Consider the following 13865-nt stretch of genomic DNA (forward strand, 5'->3'; position numbering starts at 1 on the left):
CCAGCAGCCATGCACGGGTGTTCGATAAAATCATTTCCACCGTCCCGTGTAATCTAGGACTGCCGTACTGTGTACAGTCCGGAGGGTGAGGTGTCACCAGTTGTGCAGGCCTGACTTGCTTTGCGAAGGGCGTTCCTTTGGAGCTGAGGTCCTGTTCAACTTGTCCAGTCTCAATAGGTCTCCAAAGGAGACGGTTCCAGTGCAGGGATCTGGCCTGTAAGGAAGGTACCCAGTGTAAATATGTCGGACACAAAAGCAAAATGCAAACTGGTGCGTCCAACACCCATTGCATTCTGCTTTTGGGATCTGGAGTCTGGCAATGCAGTGGATAGTTTGTCCGTTCTTTCAGGCTGTTTATCAATTTTATAGTTGCTGTGAGCTCTGCATGCTCCCTGCAGCACCAGCACCTAGTAGAATGGGGGAAGGTCAAAGGAGGAAAGACTGCAGCCATTTATAGCTCTTCCTTTACAAACACACCAAGGAGCCTCTGTGTGTTGGAGCATTAGTACTGCTTTGATCTGTAGTGGGTCTTTCCCTACTCATCTCGCATTAGGATTTGCAGCATTCTGTCATTTGGTGGGCAGCAGTTTTTGGAGAGGCACAGATGTTCTCGTCAAACACTTGGAAATCATCACAAAAAAGTCGTGTCCGCAGACGGTTTACAGGGGAAAAGTAATGGAAATTGTAGGGCCGGTCTGAAATGTGTGCACAACTTGGATTTCCTGAACTAAACTGCTTCTGCACCTGTACCAAGTGATAAATACAATGTGGTTTACACTCACGAAATGTCGTGTTGGTATCTTTACGAAATGAGGGGGATTTGCTTTGACTCGAGCGGTAATGACCTTTCTTTCTTAGATGTTTATGCCCCTTTGGGGGCAAGGAATGGCTTGCAAAGTAGTTCACTGGAAGGCAGTGGAGATGGAGATGCAGGGTTAGGAGTGTCTGGGGCCTTTTATGGGGGAGAGCTGCTCTCCAAGTGCCCCACCTATCCAACTCTAAGGCTTCGGACAGGAGTTAAGGGGGACAGCAGTAACCGTCAGGAACCAATCCATTCTTGGCCTTCACACCTATTTGCATGTCTGAAAACTCACTCACAACAGCAAGTTGAGCCTTGCTTCAGAATTTGATCATTACATATCATTTCCTGACCATCTTGCTTGTAAAAATACATTGCACATGAGTTGGGGATCCCTCCACAAACCTGTTGGTGGCCCCAAAGAGAGTGTGTAGGGGGGAAATGCTGAAGAATGGAGAATGCTTGGAAGTTGTTGAAGGCTATCCTGGTTGGTGGCAAGATGCTGACTAATGGATTTTCTAATGAACACCCAAATACGAGAAACATTTCCTAAGGGACTTGCTAATGAATTCTGCCAAGACACAGGAAAAGCACTGTCCCCTGGGAAACTTCCAGATAAGACAGGAATGTTATGTGTTACACCCCCCTCCCCCAAGAAGTAAATAAAATGCCCAGCAACTGTATACGTGTTCCATACTTTGACACAGAGATATCGTGCTGTGTTCTACCTCTGAAGATGCCAGCCACAGTTACAGGCAGAATGTCAGGGACTAGAACTACCAAACTCTGGCCACACAGTTCAGAAAACCCACAACAACTGATGCCACGGAAGTTTCTCTGTTAATGCAGCAGGAAAATGCCAAATGCCACCACCCCCGAAGGAAAAAATATGACAAACAGGATATAAAAAATCAGGGATCATTCTCGTTTAGCCACACTGGCCTCAGGTGGGGAGATGCGTGTTGCTGCAAGGAAACACTGCTGTGAAATACCAAGAGCTTGTGGCGCAGAGTGGTAAGGCAGCCATCTGAAAGCTCTGCCCATGAGGCTGGGAGTTCAATCCCAGCAGCTGGCTCGAGGTTGACTCAGCTTTCCATCCTTCCGAGGTCGGTAAAATGAGTACCCAGCTTGCTGGGGGGTAAACGGTAATGACTGGAGAAGGCACTGGCAAACCACCCCGAATTGAGTCTGCCATGAAAATGCTGGAGGGCGTCATCCCAAGGGTCAGACATGACTTGGTGCTTGCACAGGGGATACCTTTACCTTTACCTTATTGTTCTAAGAAGTTCCCTCGGAGAAGATCCACTGGGCACCTAACTGAATTGCAAAGATATGAATGAACAGCAGGGGGTGCCAGAGCGCTAAGAAAAAGCTTTCCTCCTTTGGGTCAGAAAGGGGGATGGAAGGAAGAACAATAATATCCATTTTCCCGCTTTAATGTTTTACTTTTTTTTTTTGGAGGGGGGGGATTGGAGCATCTGGCCCCAGCTCAAGAACAGTGTACCACCATGGCTAAAATAACAGGCTGGGGTGTGGGGATCTGAAAGTTTAGGGACCGTCTTGTGCGTAGAAGCTTCAAAAGTCAAGTTTCTTCGGATAACATGGGGCTGACTTCTAAGTAAACAAGCAGAGGATGACATTGTGGGGGTGCTTTGTAAGCCACTTCCTTTGGGCCTTGATTCCCACCCAGCCCTGCTCTCTGCAGAACAGGGTTAAGAGTACTGGCTGCCCTGATCCTATCACATTTTGGAAGCTAAGCTAGGGCTGGCCTTGGCTAGTATTTGGATGGGAATCCTCCCAAGGATTTGGATGGAGTTCCTCCAGGGAACATGAGAAGTCCTCATGACATGGAACCAGGAAATGGCCAACCACCTACGAACGTCCCTTGCCTGGTTGCCAGACATTTGTTGGATCTTCTGGCTGCTAGGATTGTGCGCTTCAGCGGCGGAAGCACACAACCCTACCTACGCTGTGCATGCCGTGCAATAAGAAAAACAAGTATAGGCTCCAGCTTCTATGGCCCTTATTAGGAAAATGGATAATCTGAGTTAATATGGGGCTGGGGGGGAAAGGGAGGGGTCCTGCTGGCTTAGAGGTCACAGAGTCGTTGGCAGGGGTCTAAGAAGTTAAATAGCATGATATCAAATGCACAAAGCTGCCTTCTGCTGAATTGGGACCTTTGGCCCGTCCAGGCCAGCGTTGACTACTCAGACCGGCCGCAGTATCCCAGGAGCTCAATCAGAGCTCTTTCACATCATCTACTACCCTCGATCTGGAGATGCTGGCACGGGCCCCGGGACCTTCTGCCTGCTGAGCAGGTGCTCTGCCAGTGAGCCATGGCCCCTCTCCAAGAGTCACATGGATGCAGAAATGGTTCCAAATTTTGGGGGCCCCAGGCAGAGAGTGGCCAGCACAGACCCCCACTCCCTTCTGCCCACCTACTTGTAATCTGCCTAAGTTCACAGATCAGCATTTCTGTCAGACGGCTACCTAGGGCCTATTCTGCACACAATAGGTAATGCACTTTCAATGCACTTTAGAAGTAGATTTTCCTGTTCTGCACAGGAAAATCCAACTGCCAAAGCACATTGAAAGTGCATTATCCTATGTGTGCGGAATGGGCCCTATCTGCTTTAAAGCTTCCAAAGAAGGAGAACCCACCAGCTCCCGAGGAAGCCTGTTCCACTGAGGAACTGCTCTGTCAGGAACTTCTTCCGGATGCAACAGTAAATCTTGCAATGCTATCCTAAAAATGCCTTGCTTGGGTGTAAGGCCCATTAAACAGACCTGGGTAGAATTCTTAGAAACCTTTCTAGGTCAGCTCTGTTTATTTGCTTCGAAATCAATCTGATCCCCGATAATCCAAATATTAAGTGTTCTTTTGTGCTGGAATTCTGTTTTCACGGAGATCCATGAAACATTAAAGGCCAGTCCAGTCATGAGCACTTCCTGGTGGCAATGTCAAAAGCTTCCCAGCCAGGGATAAGACGACGATTTTTCCAGTAGTACAGTGGGTTGGTCATATTTACATTCTAAAATCTAAGGCGCCTCCTTGAGCCTAAGTGCTAAAGCGGTCAACAGATTACATTACATTATATATCTGTATATATAGAAATGAAATAAACTCACGGGTGTGTGGATGTTATCCTTGGGCAAATCCCAGGGTCCTACCCCAATGATTGAAGGTTCTAAGGAAAGCAAGGAATGGGCAGGTTTACTGAAAAATAATTAACTAGAGAGACGGGAGGTAAAGGTAAAGGTCTCCCCTGTGCAAGCACCGAGTCATGTCTGACCCTTGGAGTGACGCCCTCTCCGTTTTCATGGCAGACTCAATACGGGGTGGTTTGCCAGTGCCTTCCCCAGTCATTACCATTTACCCCCCAGCAAACAAGTTGGGTACTCATTTTACCGACCTTGGAAGGATGGAAGTCTGAGTCAACCTTGAGCCGGCTGCTGGGATCGAACTCCCAGCCTCATGGATAGAGCTTTCAGACAACATGTCTGCTGCCTTACCGCCCTGCGCCACAAGAGGCTCATAGAGAGATGGGAGAAATACCTTCTAAATGGGAAAAATGCAATGGTGGGCTCTTCTCAACAGCTTAACAAGGTGAATGCAGATCAGGAAGGTTTTCTTGATCGCTTGGTTCCTGCTAGCTAGATGTTAAGGGAGGGAGGGATCTTTATTTTGTGGTACCCCTTTCTTTTATGGGAAGGGAAGGCATGTGGTAACAGGGCTCTGGAGGTCTTCTGACATTTCCCAGGACAAATCCAAGTAATCCCAGCACTTAATCAGTGCTGAAAGCTCTGTCTTAAGCTAATGCTATCCAAGTGTAATCACTTGTGGTTTGCCGTGGGGCATCGCAACTCCTCTTCTGCCCTAGCAGTCTTCAACACATCGGCAAGTACAGAAGCAAGAGATGAACTCCTTTCTTGATTAGAAGGGATACTGGGAAGGCAGGCCACATGGCTTCCTCTACGTTTTCCTGCACAGGAAGTGGGAAGCGCAAGGAAAACCCTGCCACAGGCCAAACTAGCCAAGGCCTTCTTAAATGAGTTGGGACCAGGTGCTAATTCTCAAAGCACAGTGAGGGCCTACTTTGGATTAGGACTCGTGATGTTCCTGCCGATATACTATGCTGCATGGTAAGCACATGCTGAAGCGCAGATGCATGTTGTGGGGATACAGGTGGGCACCACCAACTTCTGCTTCTTTCCCCAGCATCTAGAAGAAGAAGAGTTGGTTCTTATATGCCGCTTTTCCCTACCCGAAGGAGGCTCAAAGCGGCTTACAGTCGCCTTCCCATTCCTCTCCCCACAACAGACACCCTGTGGGGTGGGTGAGGCTGAGAGTGCTCTGATATTACTGAAGAAGAAGAGTTGGTTCTTACATGCTGCCTTTCCCTACCTGAAGGAGGCTCAAAGCAGCTTACAGTCGCCATCCCTTCCCTCTCCCCACAACAGACACCCTGTGGGGTGGGTGAGGCTGAGAGAGCCCTGATATCACTGCCCGGTCCGAACAGCTTTATCAGTGCCGTGGCAAGCCCAAAGTCACCCAGCTGGCTGCATGTGGGGGAGCGCAGAATCGAACCCGGCATGCCAGATTAGAAGTCCGCACTCCTAACCACTACACCAAACTGGATCTCTAAGGTTGCCAATCTCCATCTTGGCAGCTCTACAACATGGCTTTCCCAGCCCTGTTCTCTGCTGCTTTGTCAAACTTCACCACCTCCTTTGCTAGAGTTGCCAGAGCTTTTGAACTGGTCCCTCTCGCTGTGCTTCCGGCATATGCAACAACGCCCAGGTGGTGCTATTTAGCTCCATGCCATAACAAGCAGCAACTACCTACTTCCACATACTTACACCTCTACTAAAGATGGGTCTCTCTCTCTCTCTCTCTCTCTCTCCAGCAGCAGCTGCTGTTTTTTTCCTGAGCCAAGGAGTAGATTCTTTTTATCTGGCAATTGGTGAGAAAGCAGCAGAGGGAAGGGAAGGGAAGAGGCATCACAGGAGTCCTTGGGAAAAGGAGTCCGCCCTTCACACAGAGGGGAGCAGCTGTGGAAGAGAAGAGAATGGGTCTTTGCGTTGGGCCTGGACTGTCCCAGCTGCAGAGCTCTCCTAGCCAAGACTGCCTGTGGCCAGAAATGGTTCAGCTAGGCCTGCCAACAACCCAGAGGGTGGGGGGAAAGCCCTGTCCCTTTAGCAGTGGTTTCACGTGACCTTGGTTACCAGGCAATGTCATCTAGCTGCATGCCATGCAAAGATTCAACTGCCCATTGCTCTAATGTTCTGTCACTTCGGACCGAAACGGCTACCCTCCTGATTCTCTCTTAATAGTATATCGATTAACTCCATGCTTTAGAAAGCTTCATCTGCCCATTTCCATACATCCAGAAGAAGCACCCTTCCTCTCCCCACAACAGAGTCCCATTAAACCTCTGTCCAAGGGAGATGTCATTTCTCTCCAGGCTTGTTGGCCACTGTGTTTGCTTATCCTGACCCCGCTCTTGGCTTATTTATCTTTTGCATCCTGCTCCACCTTGAACTCCAGCTGGGCAAGACTTGCCGCTCTGCCTCCGATCCTGCAAAGGTTGCTTCCAACTCACTTAGCCTGAATTTTCACGTATGTCAGCACCGTCTCCTCCTCCTTCCAGTCTGACTTGACATATATTTACTGAGGGGAAAAATCCCGCCAGCCCTGCCCTGGATAGACCAGGCTAGCCTGATCTTATCACCCCTCGGAAGCTGAACAAGGTCACCCCTGGTTAGCGCTTGGATGGGAGACGACTGAAGCCCGTCCAGCACTGCTGCAAAGACAATGGCCAATCAGTGTCTTGCCTTGGAAAGCCTTCAGGGTCGCCGTGGGTCAACCGCGACCCATTGATTTACTTCCAAATAAGCGTGCTTAAGATTTGCAGCTTGTCTCTGACAGCCGGGGCGAACCCTCCCTTTGATATCTTTTAAAATAATCGGCTACATGTGTTTTAATTGTGTCCAGGCAGACAGGGGCCTCTTGGCAGCTGGCAGGAACATTTTGTTAGAAATCTTAATAAATGCTACGGTAATAATTTCAAACTGCGGCCTGCCCTATGGGAACGTCTGAGACGGCTGCGCATTCAAAGGTACAATAAAAACATTTGTTTTTCAGGAAATCAAAGCCGAGCGGTTAGATCTTTGTCTCGATATCTCTGAAGAATCCTTTCAACTAGAGTCTAGATTTCAGTGGCGCTATCCGGACTCTAAACCATCACCAGAAGTTTCCCTTCTTTTATGCTAACCTATCCTAAGCACAAGAGCCTCTTTGTGGCACAGAGTGCTAAGCGGCAGAAATGCTGTCTGAAAGCTCTGCCCATGAGGGTGGGAGTTTGATCCCAGCAGCCGGCTCAAGGTTGACTCAGCCTTCCATCCTTCCGAGGTCGGTAAAATGAGTACCCAGCTTGCTGGGGGGTAAACGGTAATGACTGGGGAAGGCACTGGCAAACCACCCCGTATTGAGTCTGCCATGAAAACGCTAGAGGGCGTCACCCCAAGGGTCAGACATGACCCGGTGCTTGCACAGGGGATACCTTTACCTTTTAATCCTAAGCACAAAGCAATTTCAAATCTGTAAAATGGGGAATGGAGAAAATGATCATCTCGTAGATTATCATCTCTTATTTAGATGTTTTTTCTCCCAATGTGGGTTGAAAGCAGTTTATTACAGCCTCCTCACAGGCACAACCTTGAGAGAATGACTGGAAGAAGGCCAGCCAGCCAGCTTGCAGAGATGAGTTAGGATTGGAACCCCAAGTAGCTGCACTGGTTGGGAGACGATGTCTGTTATGCCATGAACTGTAAACTGTACGGATGATGGCTTTAATGGGGTTTTAATGGGGATTGTCTTTTATGTGGGCTTATTATGTAACCTGCCATGAGATGGCTTGCCGTGAGTAGCAGGATATAAGAAGAAGTAGAAGAAGAGTTCTTATCTGCCGCTTCTCTGTACCTGAAGGAGTCTCAAAGCGGCTTCCATTCGCCTTCCCTTTCCTCTCCCCACAACAGATACCCTGTGAGGGAGGAGAGGCTGAGAGAGCCCTGATATTACTGAAGAAGAATAAGAGTTGGTTCTTCTATGCCACATTTCTCTACCCGAAGGAGTCTCAAAGCGGCTTACAGTCGCCTTCCCTTTCCTCTCCCCACAACAGACACCCTGTGAGGTGGGTGAGGCTGAGAGAGCCTTGATATTCCTGCTCGGTCAGTGCTGTGGCGAGCCCAACGGGAGTGAGGAATCAAACCTGGCTCACCAGATTAGATGTCTGCACTCCTAACCACTATGCCAAGCTGGCTCTTGGTATAAGTTGAATATAATAATAGTAGTAGTAGTAGTAGTAGTATAAAAATCAATTAAAATAGCAGGGAGTGACACAAGTCACACATATATAAGCTAGTTATGTCCTAACATCTAAAGACCTAACATGTTTTGACCTATACAGCTCTTCCTCAGAGGTCAATATTATGTACACACAATTGTTTTAGAAAAACATACAAACATACTTAAAATATGTGTTATATCATTTTTCAATCACCAAAAATGTACCAGGGTTAGTACAAAGATTACCAGACTTATGAACTGAAAATACCCAGGTAGTTCAAGAATAATGGCTATTTAGGATGGTCAAATGAGTCACAAATTGGGATCAAGATTACAGTGAGAAATATCAACAGCCTCAGATATACAGATGATACCATTCTAATGCCAGAAAGCAAAGAGGAACTTAAAGAGCCTTTTGATGCGGGTGAAGGAGGAGAGTGCAAAAGTTGGCTTGAAACTCAACATCAAGAAAACAAATATCATGGCATCCGGCCCTCTCAATTCCTGGCAAATAGATGGGGAAGAAATGGAGGTAGTGACAGATTTTATTTTCCTGGGCTCCAAGATCACTGCACCTAAAACAACAACAAGGGTATTCAAGTGGATGTCCCTAAAATATCCACTGGATGTTAAATGTTCTTATACAAATAAGGATATTTCAAGGGGCTGTCTTCAGTAGCCCATTCCAAAAAGGAGATGCATTTTTTAGTAGTTCCCGATTTAACCAACCTATTAAATATTATTTTAATATTTATTTATTTAGATTTTTATACCGCCCTTCCATACGGCTCTGGGTGGTTAGTGTCCTTTAACAGAAGCTTAGTATAAGGAAATGGGTGGATGAAGCTTTTCAGGACGTAGGGCATCTAGAGAAATCAGTTTAAAAGTGGGGAGCCCACACTGCCCCAAGACATCATAGTGAAGGGCAGTATATAAACTGAATCAATGAACAAACCAATGAATAATGAATAAGCCAATGATTGGCCCTCTGCAAACATGGGAGACGCACAGCTGGCTTTCTTCTGTGTTCTCAGCATTATTCAATTAATTTATTTTATAACCAGATGGTCAGGGGCTTGGAATTCTCTCAGGCTTCTCCTTAGTCACAAACCACAAGGAAATTCCCTATGCAAGCCTCATTGAGATGGGTGGACATTTCCCATTCATTTCAATGGGGCTTGCCCACAGAACTGGAGTCTTTGTATTCAGTTTTGTTTAGAAGAAGAAGAAGGTTTGGTTCTTATATGCCGCTTTTCTCTACCCGAAGGAGTCTCAAAGCAGCTTACAACTGCCTTCCCTTTCCCCACAACAGACATCCTGTGTGGTAGGTGAAGCTGAGAAAGCCCCTGATATTACTGCTCTGTGGAGAGCTCAGGGTCACACAGCTGGCTGCATGTGGAGGAATCATAGAATCATAGAGTTGGAAGGGGCCAGACAGGCCATCTAGTCCAACCCCCTGCTCAATGCAGGATCAGCCCTAAGCATCCTAAAGCATCCAAGAAAAGTGTCTATCCAACCTTTGCTTGAAGACTGCCAGTGAAGGTTGGATACACACTTTTCTTGGATGCTTTAGGGGCCTGTAGATGGCCTGTATGGCCCCTTCCAACTCTATGATTCTAAGAGGAGGAACCGGGAATCAACCCTGGCTTGCCAGATTAGAGGTCCGCACTCCTAACCACTCCACAGCGATTGTACTGTATAATTGTATGGTTATTCACATGTTATAGACTGTTTCATGTACTGTTCTTATGTAAACCGCCCTGAGCCTCCGGGAAGGGTGGTATATAAATATAATAGACAAATAAATAAATAAATAAAATAAAAACTCCAGCCTTTGTAGATTAAGCTCAGGAAATAGGAATGGGCAGGATCACAGTTTAAAAAAATAAATCAACAACGTTGGAAACTGATTCTCAGTTCTGAGAATTATTCAATATTTTGTTGACACATCAATTCTCCACCACCACCTTTTTTTTTCTCCAAGAGAGAATCCCAATTCCCCATCCTGTGTTCTTTAATAAATCATTGGTCATCTTGACGTTCTGGCTGTACAGCAGCTGTGGATTTATGAAGCTCATTTGGGACTTGGGAATTGCTCCAAATGTTTAACGGAGCCACGGAGCGAGACAGGCTTCTTAGCACATGGGGAGGCTTCAGCGATCAAGTCAGGAGTTCAGGTCCAGGTCCGTCAGCAGTCCCTTGATCATTCGTAGCTTTTTGGATTCCTCTCCTGAGTTCGCAGAAAACTTTAGATGGTGTTAGTATTTTCTGTGAAGGCCAAATTGTTTTCTTAATGGAACATCAATTAGAGCTGCAATGCATTTCAAAAACATGTCGGGGAGGGGGGGGGCAGAATACACCATAAAGAAGCCAAAAGCAATAGCTTTTATTAATTTTTTAAAAAAGAACTATGTTGTTTTGTAGAAATGCGTGTAGAACAGTGATTCAGTTTGTCATCTCCACTGTGGAGGGAGGTTGTAATTATTTGTTATTTACTTAAAAGCAGCACGTGATACATGTGGGGCTGGGGTCATGTAACGGGCTACCTTAATGCCTGGTTCAGAAAACCCCAAGGAGGCAATTTCACCTCTCCTATCTCCTCATGGTTGTGTGCTAAGTTAAGGCAGCCAGCTCCAGGTGGGGAAATGCCTCGAGATTTGGGAGTAGAGCCTGAGGAGGGTGGGCTACAATGCCAAGGAATCTGTCCTACGAAGCAGCCATTTTCTCCAGGGGAACTGATCTCCATCATCTGGAGACCATCTGTAATTAGGTTTGCCGGGTCCCTCCTGGCAACTGAGCTAATGGGGGATAGGGGAACTTAACCAGGAGCAGGAAGGATGCCCAGCAGTGTCGTGAAATCGCTTCCAATGTGTACCAGAAATGATGTCATTGTGTTGTACCGTCATGGTAACACTCTGGTGTCTGGGCAAAAACTCTTTGGTAAAAATGTCTTCTACCCTAGAGTTTTTAACCAGGTATCAGAGTGTCACTGTTCCATCACTAATGTGATGATGTCACTTCCTGTACATATCTGCTCCTGCCAACCCTTCCCCCCCAGCCATCTAATCGATGACGGGGGATGGGACCTGGGATTCTCTGCCTCCAGCAAAGGGGCAGGAAGGCTGGCGACCCTAGCGGTAATTCTGAGAGCTCTCAAGGCCCTACCTGGAAGTTGTCAACCCAAAAAGTGAATTGTAGAGAACAGACAGACTGGTCCAAGATTTCAGCAACCAAGTGGAGTCTGGCTAGCAAAAGGAATAATATCCACTGTGGGTCATTTCTGCCCTTGCTGCCTGCTTTATGGCTATCCCTTCCCCCAGGAGAGTTTCCATGAGCTTGGGAGTATTTCTCTTCCTAGACTCTGAAGTCCTTATAAGCCCAGTGAACACAAACAGAAAAGGTGTGTTCTGTTGTTCTGGTAACGGGATCCCAACAATGTGATGTAGCTCTCGACGTTTTGAGCACTTTAGCAGAAATCAGTCAGTTCTGGACCTCAGTACAATCTGCGGTCTGAACTGAAAACTTAAACAGAGTCACTCCCTTCCAAGTCCGTTGAAATGAGTGCTCTTAGAAAGGCGTGACTTTATTTAGGATGGCATTGTCAAGCGTGGGAGATTCTGAGGACTTGGGGGGAGGCATTACCTGAGGATGGTGGAGCCTGGGATGAGGAGTATACCCAGCAGGGAAGAGCTGCATTGAGTCCTCCTTCCAAAGCTGCCATTTTCTTCAGAGGAGCTAATCTTTGTGGCCTGCCGATCCATTGCACTTCCCGGAGGACTCAAGGCCTTACCTAGAAGTTCATAGAATCATAGAGTTGGAAGGGGCCATACAGGCCATCTAGTCCAACCCCCTGCTCAACGCACGATCAGCCCTAAGCATCCTAAAGCATCCAAGAAAAGTGTGTATCCAACCTTTGCTTGAAGACTGCCAGTGAGGGGGAGCTCACCACCTCCTTAGGCAGCCTATTCCACTGCTGAACTACTCTGTGAAAAACTTTTTCCTGATATCTAGCCTATATCGTTGTACTTGTAGTTTAAAGTTGGTCACCCTAGTTCAGACGATCTGTCTTGACTGCAGAGCATATTGTTAACAAAATCCCCCTGGATTTCCGTAAGAGTTCCATGCTAGAGTCCGATTTATTCATAGCTATTTCTGCAGATATTTCTCTCTTGGTTTGAAATCGATTTTTGCTCCCCTTAAATCCCTCAGGGTTCTTTCTCTGATGACTGTGCTCTACTCTTTGAGTGGAGTTACATGAAATCAAACTGGGACTGTGTTAGGACAGCAAGAAGGAAAACTCCCACACCAGACGGGGTTTGACGGTTTGAAACATCGATGTTACCACCCATCTCTGTCGCTGAGGCCAGAAATACATTCTTTCTGTGCAAAAGAAGGAACACAAGGGCATTAGATCACTGCTCTTTACATGTAATTAAACCGCACTGAGGCCTACAGGAAGGGATGGGTTCTTTTTGTTGGCAGAGTCTGAATACGCAGAGAGGGGAGCACCAGACTACTTAAAAAACAAAACAGTTTTATTCAAGAAGAGAAAGGCCTATGTATAGAGAGAGAGAGAGGGAGAGAGACCTAACTGCTGATTGTTGTCTGTTTTCATTCTGTTTTATCAATTGCTGTTCTGAACGCAAGCAGAGAAGAACTATACTCAAAAGACAGGAAGACTCCTCACACTTCAAGACACGGAAGAAGATAATCTGAAAATCATCAGGAGGTTTCTATCCAATCTAGGCCAAATATACATCTCCTCAGATGCCTCCTGCAGGACACCCTGTATATTCTTCTCAGTTATGCGCACTGCAGACCTTGCATATTTTTGCTGCCCTTGGCTGAAAGCTGGACACAACGCTGGGACCTTAGCCATTCAGAAGAATGGAAATTTGCACAGAGCAATGTTCTCAAAATGGTGGATGAAAATCCCAGATATCAGCTCATTTGGAAGTTTAATGAGAGCAATGGGGTCACGCCCTTTGCATTTTTTGTCTGCCTTCTGCTTGGAGCTGTAAAACTGGCGGATGGAACAGCTTCCTTCATTCTGGGTTGTGCCTTTGCCATCAGAGACTATTCCAGAGTGCATATGCCGCCACGCTCTTCTTTTGCCTCCCAGCCTCTCCTTCCCCTGAGGCTGGCTTCTGACTTGTGTTCAGGCCAAAAGCATCCCAGCTTCTGGGAAGCCCTGCCTTTCATGTGCCGGCTCTCCCGGCTTGGCTTTCCACTGTCTGCCCCCCCTCCCCAGACCGGCATCTGCAGTCATACATGAAGAGTTTTGGTGAAGCACAGCCGAGCTGTTCACGCCGTCTGGGTCCGCCTGTGGTTTATGGCAGACTGACAAAGTGGTTGACCACGTTTCAGCCAGATGGGACGGCAACGTAACAGATAGCGGCAGTGTCCCTTTCTGAGGAGGGGCGGAAGGCCCAGCCCCTAATTTCACTCAGGAGTGCCCATTATTTCTTTTGGGGGACCGACAGGCTAATCTCCAGGGCCTTCTTTCCATGTCTGAGGAGACATTCTTTTACCACAGACAGTGTTTGAATAACCGGCACTTTTATTGTGGAGTCCTCAGACTCGGACAGGTGAAGGGAAGAGTGCCTCAGGTGGGCAGCAGGGGCAAAAATATTTCCCACCAATTGGGGGCAGGCGGAATAGGGTTGCCTGGGGAACTTGTTTCTGTCAACTGGGGATCACTTGGAATTCTGGGAAATC

The sequence above is a fragment of the Paroedura picta genome, chromosome 5 (assembly GCF_049243985.1).
Source record: "Paroedura picta isolate Pp20150507F chromosome 5, Ppicta_v3.0, whole genome shotgun sequence".
NCBI classification, from domain to species: Eukaryota; Metazoa; Chordata; class Lepidosauria; order Squamata; family Gekkonidae; genus Paroedura; species Paroedura picta.